Below are 17443 nucleotides of genomic sequence, written 5' to 3'. Positions count from 1 at the left end.
GTCTTTAATGAGGTAAAATCAGAGGGCCACATTCTTACAGAGAATTTAGAAGCCACTATTGTTGCAATACCCAAGCCCGGGAAAGATCCTTCACTATATTCTAATTTTCGCCCCATTTCCTTATTAAACGTAGATACCAAATTATATTCTAAATTAATAGCGGATAGAGTTGACATGATTAGGGTATTATATTCTAATCCATGTGCTAGGGTGAGAGGTATGGGATTTTGTTCCCCTAAAATTAACATTTCAAATGGAACTAGACAGGGCTGTCCACTGTCCCCTTTGATCTTTGCCCTAGCAATGGAACCTCTGGCACAAGCCATAAGAGATTCCCCACAAATCAAAGGCGCCTCTGTAAATGACAGGGAGGAGAAAATTGTCTTATATGCTGACGATGTTACCATTCTTCTCACTGATCCCACCTCACTGTATTAATATCCCCGAAGAACAACTTACTGTTCTACATAACAGTCATGATTTCCAGTGGTCCTCCTCTTCCCTCACACACTTAGGTATAAAACTCAGTGCTGACATTAGCTCTGTGATTAAACTCAACTTCGACCCACTACTAGCAGAACTACAAAGTTTAACTCGCAGATGGGATTTTAAAGAAATCTCTTGGCTGGGCCGTGTAGCCACCGTTAAAATGTCTCTACTCCCTAAGGCCTTATACATCTTTCGCTGTATCCCGCTAAATATTCCACATAGCATACTCCAACAGATACACCAGATATTTACTAATTATGTCTGGGAAGGTAAGACACCCAGGATTGGGCATAAGATTATGCAGAGAGAATACGCTAAAGGGGGAGTAGCCTTTCCAAATATTTTTCTATACTATGAGGCAACTAGACTGTCTCATATAGCTGCCTGGGGCCCTAGCGCAGAAAAACCAGGCTGGTGTGGTTTGGAGGAGAAGTCTATCCCTTGAAACCTAAACCTCCCAGACGTCATATGGGTCCCTAGCTATAAGTCCATAACTAAACTAATCGCAAATCCTATTATTCAACAAAACATCAGTCTATGGCATGGCCTTAGACACCATTTTGAGATCGCTCCGCACCCATCCCCAATACACCAGATGAGAAGCCTAACTTGGTATCTGCCTGGTGTTCATATTGATTTCTGGGACACCGAGCAACATTCGGTATCTGAACGTTTCTAATATAACAACACTCTGATGTCAATCTCACAGATCATTAATTCAATTAATGACCCCCCCCCGGTGGCTGAGATTTGAATGCCATAGGTTATTGAGCCTACTAAAATCATGGGATTTCCCTAAACGAAACCTCAGACAACTCTCTAAATGGGAGCATAGGTGGCAAAGTGGACTGGGAGGTTACAAGCCACTTACTTTTCATTATAGAGCTCTACTCCATGACCAATCTACAGGTCTCCCTTGGCAGATTAAAACGTGGTGCAGAGACTTAAACTCAACACTTTCTGAACTTGATATTGACAGGGCTATAACTCTAACAAAAAAGACACTACATTGCGTTACTATTTTTGAAGGCTATATCAAACTTCTTTTGAAATGGTATAGAGTACCCACTAAACTGTCCAAAATGTTTGCGGGCTCATCTCCATTATGCTGGAGACAATGTGGTGAGGAAGGCTCTGACCTCCACATATGGTGGCAGTGCCCGAAGCTGGTGTCTCTTTGGCGAGATGTGGAGACCTTACTCCACTCCATGAATCTCTCTGTAACTTTAACTCCCCAATGTGTCGTCTTTCATGTGTTTGATGCCGGACTATCTAAATACAATAAACAACTGTTAATATAAATCATCTCTGCCACAAAATTGTGTATTGCTAGAGCATGGAAGCAACTAGAGCCACCTTCGTTAACTGCTGTCTGCGAAACTGTGCAATTTTTAGCAACAATGGAGAAATCGGTATATAGTTCACTCAATCGAATGGAAGATTATTGGGAGATATGGTCTGATTGGATACAGATCCAATGATAAGCACAGAGAGACTTCTGGAAGCAGGAACTCTCTGTATATATACACATTCTTTTTTTTTTTTTTTTTTCCCCTCCCCCTGCCTTCCTAGTTTTTCTTTTTCTCTTCTTGGCTTACCTCTTTTTCCCTCTACTCTGGTTATTTCTCTGTGCTAAAGACTGAAGAGATATAATCGATACGCCAGGTCAACATGATCCTTTTTCTTTTCCAAACTTGAGCATATGATAGTACCCCTCAGCCCCCCTGAGACGGGGCTGCAAGACACTAACAGAAAAAAATAAAAAACAAATTGAGGGTCCGATAGTCCCTAGACTCAGATAGATAGGAGCAGAGCTTCTGACATTAGCTATTTTATTTATGTGTAAGAAGTTGCTTTGTTTTACTGTTCCTTACATATCTATATTGATATTATACTATGCTGTGAATCTATGTCGGATGCACTGTCTTTGATTTATGTTTACCTTTTTCCCTCAATAAAAAACTTTGATTTAAAAAAGCAACGGTCATAAGATTCAATCCGATTGGGATGATTGACAGCCCCAGCTAGCAGCCGATTGGCCACCAGGGAGCAGGGGCGGCATTGCACAAGCATTTCACCAGAAATGCTTGTGCAATGTTAAATGCAGACAGCGTACCTGGTAATAAGTCAAAAAATGTTGTCTGGGGTTATATTAAGTCCTTTTAGCTGTGGAGTTTAATAATTAAAAAGTTGATAATTGATCATTATAATTTAAAATGTGAACAGAACAAATAGTAATTGCATCTATTAACTATAGGGCCATTTTTCACAAAACTGATCATGTAAAAAGTGTTTCAGATAAACAATGATGAATTTGATCGCTTCAACAATGAAAACGACTCATTTACAGCCATTAAAAGGACATTCCGATCAAAATTTAAATGCATGTAGATTAATTACAGCTTTGAATAGAAACATATTTGCAGTATACATTTATTGGCAAAAATGCTTCTAGTAAAAGTTATCACTGTTTTAGTGTTAACATATTTCTCTGAGTGTGCATGTGAATCATAGCTAGATATTCTCAGGGCACGAGCATTTTAAATAATGCAGCTGCTCAGATCATCACTGGGGCTTGTATTATGTCAGCAATTAACAAATTGAGTCATTACCAGATGGTACAAGCACCTTAGAATCTCTGAGCAAGTGCTGTGTTTAAAATGCTGTTGCACAGTGCATACTTAAATACACACAATTTTGAAACAGCTATAGATTTTGGTATAAGCATTTTTGCTAATGCATGTATTATACAAAATTGCTTCTGTTCAATACCGAAATGCACCCATGTGGTTTCTAATTTTGGCTGGAATATCCCTTTAATATGCAAATAATTATCAGAAAAATAGCTTGTAATCAGCCCCTATATTATTATTTGTGTTTTGCATTCATGTGTTGCTGTGTATTGAAAAAACAATGTAATCAGATGATGTACCTCTTACCACATAAAAAGAAAGCAGCGCATATTCCAGCTGCTCAGTTTTTGTTGCTATTGGTTTCATGTGATAGTTCATGCAGTGCTAAATCTCATGTGTGACCTTACCTGGTATAGCATCTGATTAGCTGTACTGTCTGCAGAGGATGAAGAGATACAAAGAAGATCTTTAGGCAAGCATTGGTCATGGGGGTACATAAACCCTCAACAATGCTTACTTGTGTATTTCCAATACTCTTCTCACTACCTAAGAACAGCAATGCTTGCAATGCTTACCAGTATACAGTTAGGTTTAGGGTCCATTTATGTTAGCAATGCTTACCAGTATACAGTTAGGTTTAGGGTACATTTATGTTAGCAATGCTTACCAGTATACAGTTAGGTTTAGGGTCCATTTATGTTAGCAATGCTTACCAGTATACAGTTAGGTTTAGGGTCCATTTATGTTAGCAATGCTTATCAGTATACAGTTAGGTTTAGGGTCCATTTATGTTAGCAATGCTTACCAGTATACAGTTAGGTTTAGGGTCCATTTATGTTAGCAATGCTTACCAGTATACAGTTAGGTTTAGGGTCCATTTATGTTAGCAATGCTTACCAGTATACAGTTAGGTTTAGGGTCCATTTATGTTAGCAATGCTTACCAGTATACAGTTAGGTTTAAGGTCCATTTATGTTATTTATATATATTATTTTTATGTTTTACTAGACAGTCAGATGACTGTCTGCTGATTGCAAAAGAATGAGTGTTGGAGGCTGCAGAGCTTATCTTGCATGCACTCTATAGGAGTCAATGGATTCTGTCACTACTACAGTAAACCAAAACTGGTGATAATATTATCCACACAAATTTGTTTGTTCAATAACATTTCATACTTCCAAGGCTGTTTTTCATATTATATCAAAATTATACCATAATCCTTGATTTTCTTTGCACATTATTAATATATTTTATTCAATTACAGGTTTATTTCCACTCCTCATTAGACTTAAGGTATATATGGTATGATGTATTTTAATATCAAACAGTATTTTCCAGTGCCACTGGGACCTGCATAATATGTATTTTCATACTGAAGATCTCATACTGAATAGATTAAATATATGTCCTAAAATTAATGCAAATATATACAATATAAATATATAGTTATTAAATGTCAGCTATTTATGGTGCATATTTTCGAAGAGTAAGTCCTGCATGTATGTTTAAACCTGTATGTAAAATACATCAATCTGTAATATTGATTTTCATATTAAGCATACAAAATAAATAATTTCTGACTCACTGATATTTGAAGTATGCTATAAAGCTATAACTTCAATTATTTTTTTTCTTTGGAATGCAAATGTAACTTTCAAAGCTAGGGTGGATTCTATTAATGAAATCATTCTTCAGAATCTTTTTTAGAAACTTCTTCAAACCCTAGCCAGCATTATTTTGGTCTTAATAGATTATTTTTTCTTAATCATACAAAGTGAAATGTCCTATATATATATGTATTATCTTTGTATATATCTATTATCTATCATCTATCATTGGAAGCATATAGTCTGCTTATTTATATTATTTTTCATTCATACTAAGTTTAAGATATTTTAACTATTGTTTTGATTAAAACACTCAAAAAAGAAAACAATCAGTATGAGAAATGTACAGTGGTAAATGTAAAGTAAAGAATTACACATTCACTATGCACCCAATATACTGTGGAAGTGGGTTTTAAGGAGTAATAACTTTAAACAAACAAATCTTAAAAATGCAATTACATTGAAAAATAGATTTAATATAGCAAATATGTATTTCCAAAGTGCAATAAATGCTATAACATTGTAATGGCTGAACAAATGTAGCTGAAATTTAAAGTTTGACTAATGACATAATCCTGTAAATTTAAAAGAAATTGGTTCCATATTTATTGATTTATTAAGATTTGAAAAAAAATATTTGTATTGTTGAAACAGGATATTTACTTAATCAAAATATGTACAGTAGAGCCACAAAATACCATTATAACATTGATGTTCATGTAAACTCAGTAGCACATGATCAGAAAAATTGTACTATAAAATCTATAAGTGATAATAACTTGACAGACATGAATCTTTAATGTTTAAAGGGATACTAAACCCATTTTTTTTCATGATTCAGATAGAGCATGACATTTTAAGCAACTTTCAAATTTACTCCTATTATTACATTTTCTTCATTCTATTGCTATCTTTATTTGAAAAAGCAGGAATCTAAGCTAAGGAAAGGAGCTGGCCTATTTTTGATTCAGCACCCTGGATAGCACTTGCTGATTGGTGGCTTCATTTAGCCACCAATCAGCAAGATCTAATCCCCAGGTGCTGAACCAAAAATAGGCCGGCTCCCAAGCTTACATTCTTGCTTTTAAAATAAAGATAGCAAGAGAACTGAAGCAAAGCAAATTGATAATAGGAGTAAATTAGAAAGTTGCTTAAAATTGCATGCTCTGTCTGAATCATGAAAAAACAAAACAAATTTGGGTTTAGTATCCCTTAAAGTTTATGGGAATTCATGACCTATGACACTGTTGACTGAAATTGGCATTATTATGACTTTGATCTGCTTAAAAGGACATGAAATCCAATTTTTTTTCTTTCATGATTTAGAAAGAGCATGCAATTTTCAACAACTTTCCATTTTTTTCTATTATCTATTTTGCTTCATTCTCTTGATATCCTTTGTTAAAAAGCATATATAAATAGGCTCAGTAACTGCTGATTGGTGGTTGCACATAGATGCCTTGTGTGATAGGCTCACCCATGTTCATTGCTATTTCTTTAAAAAAGTATATCTGAAGAATGAAGCAAATTAAATATTTAAATAGGAATGTTGTTTAAAATTGTATTCTCTACCAAAATCACAAGAGAACATTTTTGTATTTCATGTCTATTTAAAGTCCTGGCCCCTACTTATTCTAGTGAAACAAAGTATACAATAAACAGATGCACTGGAACTTGAGTAAAGTGCTCATTGCCATTTTGTTTAAGATTGTTTTAGATTGTAGATGAATGATTAAAGGGATACTAAGTCAAAATTAAACTTTTGTGATTCAGATAGAGCATGCAGTTTTATGAGACTTTCCAATTTACTTTCTTTACATTCTTAAATTTAGCACAGCTTATTTATATGTACAGATTACGATGTATGGGCTAGATTATAAGTGACCCACTAAATGTTGCACACAAGCTGACGAAGTAGGGAGATCCCTACGAAATGTGTAAAGGCCACGACCACCGTCTTGACATCACATCCGACCAGCTGTATCCAAGCCGGCTTCACATAAAGCAGCTGAAGCGGTAGTGTGGCGGTATTTTCAATACTATTTTAACTTTATTGTGACTTTTATATTGCAAACCGGATGGAACTCCATCTCATATGGGACGATCATTTGTGATTGTGGGAGATTGCCAAGGACGTTTGCGTTTGTTTTCCACATTGCTGTGGGACCGTATTGGTCATTTTATGCTTCTAACATACCTCACAGTGTTTGAGGTTTGAAAGTGTGAGTGTGTATTCATTGTAATAACATTGTGTTGTTTTAAAGAATTACACTTAGAGATGTTTGCGCCCTTCTGTTTGTTTTATCGTCCATACAGCCATATCCAGTATCCAGTAATATGGTCCTTTGAAGAGGCAGCAATCATCACTAGCCTCTGGGCTAATACACTAGCTATATATCATTTTACTTGTATTATAAATGGGGCGCTCTTGAGTTTTGTGTATATCTGTTCATATATATATATATATATATATATATATACTGTATATGTATATTTTACCAAAAAAACACAATCTTATATATATATATATATATATATATATGAATAAATAGAACATTTTCTGCTATGTGAAGAACATTGAAATGTGAAATATCCATATTTCATGTCTGATTAGTGCACTTGAATAAACACGATCAGGTTTGCGCGTGAATATGGTTGTTATGTTTTTTTTTCACTTTTTGCATTCTTTTGAAGGAGCGGGAATACACTAACGTGGTTGAGATAATCTAAATTCCACTTTTTGCACAGATCAGGTTATTGCTTGTGCACAAATGTTTTACTTCCAACTCATAATATGAGCGCAACCCGACGCGTGCAAGAAGCCTCAGCCTAACAAAGTTAAAGGTCAAGTGGGAACTCTAATTTGCACACCACTCATAATCTAGACCTTTGTGAGATACCAGCTCCTAACGAGCATGTGCTCAAGTTCAGAGTATACTAGTCAGTGATTGGCTGATAGCTATAACTTGATACAATTTGCCAGCAAAACGGAAACAAAATAAAGACATAGGGGCCGATTTCACAAAGCGTCAATGTCTGTGCATTCGCTGGCATCAATACTACTTACAACGCCCTTATTTATTAAAAACTCTGTCAAAAACACGCGCATTAAGCGATGAGCATCAAACTGTTGATAAATAAGAGTCATCAATGTCGTCAATATTCTGTTTTTTCCAACTTTATATACCATCTCATTACTGTCCATGAACAAGCACATTTCTCTAAAGCTAATCTTTTATTTTCCATTGGTTAATTTCCAAGAAATAGCTAGATTTATACCTGAAAAAACAATAATATCTCGTAGATAGTTATTTTCTATGTATTTGTTATACAAAAAACTGATATATGATATTTTCACAAATATTAATGTGCATTTGTATTTCTAGAAATCATGATATGCCTATGTCATGTTTTTTATTTTTTAAAAATGATTGTTAATGCTACAATTTGTACATATATTTTTGCACATACTTGTCTATATATATATATATATATATATATATATATATATATATATATATATATATATAGACAAGTATGTGCAAAAATATATATATAGAGCGGGTGGGACCGCTCTAGACGTTATGCGAAGGAAAGAAAGGAAGTAATGGATGGGAGGAGCTCCAACTGAAAACGGAGCTAAGTTGAAAAGTAAAATATCATGTTATATTTGGCATATTTTAATATAATAACAATGCGGTATCAATAATATAGTTAATAAGAATCAATATTTATTGGGAATAAGTGTAAAATTTACATTCACTTTAAAGGGACATGAACCCCAACTTTTTTCTTTTACGATTCAAATAGAACATACCATTTTAAACAACTTTACAATTTACTTTATTGAAAAAGCATCAATGCACTACTGGGAGCTAGCTGAACACACCAGTAAGCCAATGATTAGAGGTATATATGTGCAGCCACCAATCAGCAGCTATATCCCAGCTCCTGAGGCTCCAAAGGTATACTTTTCAACAAAGAACACCAAGAAAACAAAGCAAAATTGTTCATGCACAGTATATGCAACACCGGCAGATCAATACCAGAAGAGCTGGGGAGCGCATTTAGCATGAAACCAACTCTTCCTGCTGCAACTTTGATCATGGACATACTAAATGCCTTACAGTTTGTCCTATTCTTAAGGAGACGCAGGGAAAGATGGGTGTTGATGGCTGCGATTGTGCAACAATGAAGATGCCAGCGGGTGCTGAGGGTGTTCCTGCCTAGGGTTGGTCTCCATGCCCTCAGTGACTGAGAGGTGATCTGTAGATTTCAAGGATTCTTTTGAGCCACTCACTGCAAGAACTAGGGCAATCCCGGGGATGGTGAAATTACTATCGGTCCTCTATTTTTTGGCATCTGGATCATTCCAGGCTGTGGCAGGTCTAGGCATAGGTATGAGCCAGGCAACCTTCTCATGTCATCTGAAGGTTGTCCTGAATGCCTTGCACCAATGCCTAGTCCATCATGTTCACTTTCCCAATACACCTGAGGAGTGGCATGTTGTCAAGCTCCAGTTCTATCATCTGGCTGGATTGGCAAGAGTTTCGGGGGCCATAGATTGCACGCATGTATTGGTGCAGCCTCCCAGGGGTAGAGAGGAGCCATACCGCGACAGGAAGCACAACCACTTGTTGAATATCCAGGTCATCTGCAACGCCAGTTTGAGGATCATGAGTGTACGCTATGGACTCCCTGGCTGCAACCACGATTCCTTTGTCCTCCGGAAATTCTGCCATCTACCATCACTTTCAGGAGGGACAAATGCCACAGGGAATCCTGATAGGTAAATATCTCTTATATACTCAAACATATATATATTATATATTTTATTGATTCTGATTGCTAATATCAATGCTCTATTTCTTTTACTCAGTTGATTCTGGATATTCATGTCTTCTGTGGCTGTTCACACCCGTCCACAACCCCAACAGAGTGGAAGAGGTGCGCTACAATGAGTCACACTTCGCCACCAGATCTGTGATTGAGCACAACTTTGGCGTATTGAAGAGCCATTTCTGCTGCTCGGACATCTCTGGTGGGGTTCTTCAGTACGCCCCCTCCAAAGTCTCCTTAATTTTTTTGATTTGCTGTATGTTGCACTACATTGCCCTAACAATCCCTGATATAGATCTGGAGAGCTTGGATATTCATGAATATGGTGAACATCTACCTCCATTACAGGAGAATGATGCTGGCAGAGTCCAAGCATGAGCAGACTATATTCAGGTAGTTTTTGGGCAATAATGTTTTGACAGTGCAACATACAGTATTTATCATTTATTAATATTTACTCTACTATATACTTTTTAATACAAAAGATGCTATATGTTGGATTATGTTTTAGCAAGAATTGTCATTTACATATCTACAATATTATATTGTATATCCCCATCTTGCCATTGATTGAAAGTAGTTAATTTTGTCAATTTTGCAATTGTTCAATGTAAAGTTTTTGAAAAAGTTTTAATTTTGAAAGTTATAATAATACCATTTTTAACTCTGTGTTTACCTTCTAGCTAAGCTTTTGCAAATTGCCCCCTTATTTAATTTCTATAAACAGACTTGCATTTTAGCCAATCATTGTTAAAACTTCAGGGTAACTTAACGTGCATGAGCTCAATGTTATCTATATGAAACACATTAACTAATGACCTCTCATGGTCTAAATCAATTCAGAATAGAGGCAGTCTTCATGGTTTAAGAAATTAGCTTTAAACTAAGAATACAAAAAGAACAAATCACAATTGTTGATAAAAGTAAATTTATTTTTTTAATAAAATTAAATTTTCTATTTAAATCATGAAATATTTGTTTGGTACTTCACTGTCCCTTTAAATAACTTAACATTTTACCCATAACCAAAAATTGTATTCATTCGATTGCTATCATTTGTTGAAGGAGCAGCAATGCACTACAGATTTATAAATGATTACATGTGTAATCAAATTACTCTCTCTCTCTCTCTCTCTACATATATATATATGTGTGTGTGTGTGTGTGTGTGTATATATATATATATATATATATATATATATATATATATATATATATATATGTATATGTATATATATATATATATATATATATATATAATACACAGAGAAAGTCCTGCACACAATTGCAATATCTCATCTTTGATTTTTTTAACAAAAATGTAAGGTTTATTTACCTGTGCACCCTTCACTTCTTCACAGTTTGTTGGATTGAGAGCTTACATTGTGTGGCAGTTTTAGGGGGACACAGGTTTTGGAAGGGACCTTGACGAGGTACCCGTGCTTGTACCATTTTTCTAAATGCGTTAACCAACCCTTCAATTATTGATTTGGTTTGATCTGTGTATTTCCGGGTGACACAGGGGGAACCGGAAATTATGTAATGTTGGCGCCTTTTTGAACAGGATGTAGGAGGTTACTGTGTATTAGTTCTCTTATTTAAATTTGTGTGTAAGTGTACACTGCATGTTCTGAGGAAGGGGAGGTTTACTCCCCGAAACGTCAATAAATTTGACTCACTTGAAGAAATCCTGTTTGTTTGCTGAAGCCTTTATATTTACACAGAACATTCAAGTGGTTGGCTATTGGAGGGCGGCTTCACATCAAGTGTTACTATATATATATATATATATATATATATATATATATATATATATATATATATATATATATATATATATGTGTGTGTGTGTGTATATATATATGTATATTGTGTGGCAGTTTTAGGGGGACACAGGTTTTGGAAGAGACCTTGATGAGGTACCCATGCTTGTACCATTTTTCTAAATGCGTTAACCAAACCTTCAATTATTGATTTTAATTTTAGCTGAGAGATTGTGAGTGAGTTATGTACTTTCTCTGTGTGTTTCTTTAAAAATGTCTTTATGATTTTTCAATATTGTACTTGCACACAGGCCTGTCTGTGCTTAAAGGGACAGTCAACACCAGAAATCTTTTATTTTAAAATATAGGTAATTCCTTTTATTAACCGTTCCCCAGTTTAGCATAACCAACACTGTTATAATGATATACGTTTTACCTCTGTGATTAACTTTTATCTAAGCATATTCTGACAGCCCCCTGATCAGATGACATTTTCTTTATTATCTATTGACTTTAATTTTAGCAAATTAGTGGAGTGTCTACCACAATCCACGGGCGTGATCACAATGTTATCTATATGGTTTACATGAACTAGCTCTCCCCTGTTGTGATGAGCAAATAAGAGAAAAAAGGGATAGTAGAGCGCAAGTGCAGATGATACCAAACTCATTACAAGTGAAAAAATTTGTTCTTTTCAAAGAAAAATAGGAAAAAGAGGGAGAGTGTAAGGGTGCTAAAAAAGCTAAAGGTATCTGGGAGTATCAATATGGGTTTATAGATAAAGAAATATCTATGAGTGGCACTACATGTTAAGAGGTAAAAGTGTCCAAATATATGGTCAGTACAAAAAGGTGAACAACAGTATTATGGTATAATGAAGCATATATTTATTGCAAATATAAACCGTGCAAAATCATGTACAGATATTTAGCTAAGAAGCATAAGAAATATTTATATATACAAGGGTAGCAATATGAAGCATAAGAAATATTTATATATACAAGGGTAGCAATATGAAGCATAAGAAATATTTATATATACAAGGGTAGCAATATGAAGCATAAGAAATATTTATATATACAAGGGTAGCAATATGAAGCATAAGAAATATTTATATATACAAGGGTAGCAATATGAAGGGGAGGTCTCCCCAGCAAATAAACACAATCTAAAATAGCAAATAACAGATAAATGTACACAAAATATATGATAAAAATTATTTAATAAAAGTTAAAAAATCTGATTAAATGGTACTCAAAAGGTAACTAAAAACTAAAACCACAGAAATTCATAGTATGGAAATTTCCACATAGGCGTTAATAAAGTTCATGAAACCACAGTTCAAATAGTGTTAAGAGATCGTATTGATTCAAAAAGTTCCATATTGATAGCGAGGAGCTCCTCTAGCAAATGTGTGTATATATATATATATATATATATATATATATATATATATATATATATATATATATATATATATATATACAGGGAGTGCAGAATTATTAGGCAAATGAGTATTTTGACCACATCATCCTCTTTATGCATGTTGTCTTACTCCAAGCTGTATAGGCTCGAAAGCCTACTACGAATTAAGCATATTAGGTGATGTGCATCTCTGTAATGAGAAGGGGTGTGGTCTAATGACATCAACACCCTATATCAGGTGTGCATAATTATTAGGCAACTTCCTTTCCTTTGGCAAAATGGGTCAAAAGAAGGACTTGACAGGCTCAGAAAAGTCAAAAATAGTGAGATATCTTGCAGAGGGATTCAGCACTCTTAAAATTGCAAAGCTTCTGAAGCGTGATCATCGAACAATCAAGCGTTTCATTCAAAATAGTAAACAGGGTCGCAAGAAGCGTGTGGAAAAACCAAGGCGCAAAATAACTGCCCATGAACTGAGAAAAGTCAAGCGTGCAGCTGCCAAGATGCCACTTACCACCAGTTTGGCCATTTTTCAGAGCTGCAACATCACTGGAGTGCCCAAAAGCACAAGGTGTGCAATACTCAGAGACATGGCCAAGGTAAGAAAGGCTGAAAGACGACCACCACTGAACAAGACACACAAGCTGAAACGTCAAGACTGGGCCAAGAAATATCTCAAGACTGATTTTTCTAAGGTTTTATGGACTGATGAAATGAGAGTGAGTCTTGATGGGCCAGATGGATGGGCCCGTGGCTGGATTGGTAAAGGGCAGAGAGCTCCAGTCCAACTCAGACGCCAGCAAAGTGGAGGTGGAGTACTGGTTTGGACTGGTATCATCAAAGATGAGCTTGTGGGGCCTTTTCGGGTTGAGGATGGAGTCAAGCTCAACTCCCAGTCCTACTGCCAGTTTCTGGAAGACACCTTCTTCAAGCAGTGGTACAGGAAGAAGTCTGCATCCTTCAAGAAAAACATGATTTTCATGCAGGACAATGCTCCATCACACGTGTCCAAGTACTCCACAGCGTGGCTGGCAAGAAAGGGTATAAAAGAAGAAAATCTAATGTCATGGCCTCCTTGTTCACCTGATCTGAACCCCATTGAGAACCTGTGGTCCATCATCAAATGTGAGATTTACAAGGAGGGAAAACAGTACACCTCTCTGAACAGTGTCTGGGAGGCTGTGGTTGCTGCTGCACGCAATGTTGATGGTGAACAGATCAAAACACTGACAGAATCCATGGATGGCAGGCTTTTGGATGTCCTTGCAAAGAAAGGTGGCTATATTGGTCACTGATTTGTTTTTGTTTTGTTTTTGAATGTCAGAAATGTATATTTGTGAATGTTGAGATGTTATATTGGTTTCACTGGTAAAAATAAATAATTGAAATGGGTATATATTTGTTTTTTGTTAAGTTGCCTAATAATTATGCACAGTAATAGTCACCTGCACACACAGATATCCCCCTAAAATAGCTATAACTAAAAACAAACTAAAAACTACTTCCAAAACTATTCAGCTTTGATATTAATGAGTTTTTTGGGTTCATTGAGAACATAGTTGTTGTTCAATAATAAAATTAATCCTCAAAAATACAACTTGCCTAATAATTCTGCCCTCCCTGTATATATATATATATATATATATATATATATATATATATATATATATATATATATATATACAGGTGGCCCTCGGTTTACGATGGTTCAATTTGCGCCGTTTCAGAATAACGCCCTTTTTTTTGCTATTGAAAAGCATTGACTGCTATTGAAAGCATTAGCAAATGCATACATTAAAATAGCCAGTAGGTGGAGCTGTCCGCTTGTGTTGCAGAAAACACAGGCAAAGAAAAGCAAGCCAGACATGATCAATGGATCAGCTTTCAAAGGAACAAGATCTAGCAGCCACTTCCCTTAGCTGCAGACTCAATGCAGAGAACTGTTTGCAGAAAAAGGCAAGTAAAAAACGTTTTTGTTCATTAAACTTAGTTTGATGATGATACAGTCTGTTCTGTGATTAAACACAGGCAGGCTGAAATCAGTGTATAACCAGACCTGAGCAATAGAGCCGTTTTTAAAGGAACAAGATCTAGCAGCCACTTCCCTTAGCTGTAGAAAAATGCAAGTAAAAAAACGTTTTTCTTCATTAAACTTAGTTTGATGATACAGTCTGTTGTATGATTATTTTGTTTTTGTTCATTAAACTTAGATTGATGATGATACAGTCTGTGTTTGTGTTATAATTTTATTAGGTGCGGTTTAGCAAATGTTTTTGTTCATTAAACTTAGTTTGATGATGATACAATCTATTTTCTTAGGTTAATAATGCTGTTTCACATTTAAAGTCTTCATTTCAAAGCTTTAAAAATAATGTATTAGGTGTTACTTATGTCAATTTTGAGAGGGGCCAAGAACCTAACTCCCTCACTTCCCATTGACTTACATTATAAACTGGGTTTCAATTTACAACGGTTTCGATTTATAACCATTCCTTCTGGAACCTAACCCCAGCGTAAACTGAGGGCTACCTGTATATATATAAAAAGCGCACAAAAGCACCTACATAGTGCAAATCAATTTTATAAGTATAAAACACACACAGATGTATAATGAAAAGTGAGCCCCCGCAGGGTGTCTACTCACAAGAATTACCCTCAAACAATATGAGGTATGTTTAGGCTCTTTAGAAAATCCTCACTGGCAATAGTCGCTTGCACCGGTCTCCTGTCCCTCAGGTGGATTAATCTTTAAATTCCCAGTAGAAGCCAAAAGGTCCGTGGTACAAAAAGTCCTTACTGCAGTTTAAGCAGACTGAGTCCCAGTGTCCGTATGTAGCCGCTACAAATGCGGCTGCTGAAAGATTAAAAGAACCGCTCACTTGGAGCTACAAAATCTGCTGTATGCTGAACAGTGGACGCAAGGTGACTGAGTCAGCTGATTTTGTAGCTCCAAGTGAGCGGTTCTTTTAAACTTTCAGCAGCTGCATTTTTAGCAGCTATATATACGGACACTGGGACTCAGTCTGCTTAAACTGCAGTGAGGACTTTTTGTACCACGGACCTTTTGGCTATATATATGCATCCTAAAGGGTGTATGTCCAATAATAAAAATAATAAAAAAAATACATATCCACATACAATTTTAAACAACTTTCAAAATGACTTATATTTTCATTTTATAAATTTGCTTCATTCTCTTGTTATTCTTTTTGTGAAGGTACAACATTGCACTACTGGCAGCAAGCTGAACACATCTATTGAGCCAATCACAAGAGACAAATGTGTGCAGGCACCAATTATCAGCTAGCTCCCACTAGTGTAGGATATGTGTGTATTCTTTTTCCAACAAGGGATACTAAGAGAACAAGGCACATTTGAAACTAGAAGCAAATTTGAAAGTGTTTTAAAAGTGCATGCTCTATCTGAATCCTGCAACCTAAATGTTTAATTTCCTATCCCTTTAAAATATCCATTGTTTGCAAATAAATACATATGATACCCTGATTACATGTGTTATATTCGCAATTATTCCTGCTCAGAAAAATAATACATTTACAATATATACATATAGTGGTATAAATCAACAGAGATATGACAGACAACATTGTTTAGAACAAAAAAGGAACTTAGGGACATGTAAATATGTTTGCAATAGATTTCTGACAAAATATATACACACATATATATATATATATATATATATATATATATATGTGTGTGTGTGTGTGTGTGTGTGTATACCTAATATAATATGTATGTTTCAATCTTAAAGAGAATTCTAATAATTCCCTCTCCACTCTGCCCCAAATATGTCGCTACTTGCTATATTCGCAATGAGTACTGCTCAGAAAAAGAATACATTTACACTATATAGAATAATGTGCTAAAAAGATGTGCTAAAAAGAAATGTCTTGTTCGTGGACAGTAATGAAATAGTATAAATAAAGATTGGAAAACCCAGAATAGACACGAGATCGATGACTGCTAGTTAACAACAGTCCGATGCTCTCACCACCGTACTTGACGTGCATGTTTTTGACGTCTTTTTTTAATAAATAAGGAGATCATATTCAGATCTGCGGCCTGTTTGGCGATGTTTGGCGAGCATATTGACGCCCGCAAATGCAACATAGTTGATGCTTTGATAAGCGTTGAAACGCGTTGAGCTGTTTTAAACTGTTTTTATATTAAACACTGTTCCTAAGACATAAGTACTACTGTTTTCTTTTCTCAACATTGCTGACACCAGAAATATATACCTGTGAGTATACTGCACTTAAACACTCGAATTTTGTGTATATACATCATGGAAGTTTTTTACTCCTAGTGCACCTGTGAAAATGTACTATTGAAGGGTCGTGAGGATCCTATCTCTTCCTCTGTAAAGGAAGAACCCCTAAACCTGCACCACCCACCACTGAATCTCTCTCTATATATATATATATATATTGTAACAAATACCATCAGATATATGTAGAAATATGTATTTATGAATAAACAGAATATATTCTGTTATGTGAAGAACAATGTGAAATATTCATATTTTCATTTTTGGGTTAGTGCATATGAGAATATGCGGTCTTGTTTGTGTGCAAGTAGAGCTTTTTTACACTTTTTTGGCACAATTGACTTCTATAGGGGAATACGTGAATGTGCAAGCAATATTCTAAGTTTGGCTTTTTGCGCT

Source organism: Bombina bombina, chromosome 5 (assembly GCF_027579735.1).
Source record: "Bombina bombina isolate aBomBom1 chromosome 5, aBomBom1.pri, whole genome shotgun sequence".
Lineage (NCBI taxonomy): Eukaryota > Metazoa > Chordata > Amphibia > Anura > Bombinatoridae > Bombina > Bombina bombina.
The sequence above is the reverse complement of the archived record's forward strand: the minus strand, read 5'-3'. Positions refer to the sequence as shown.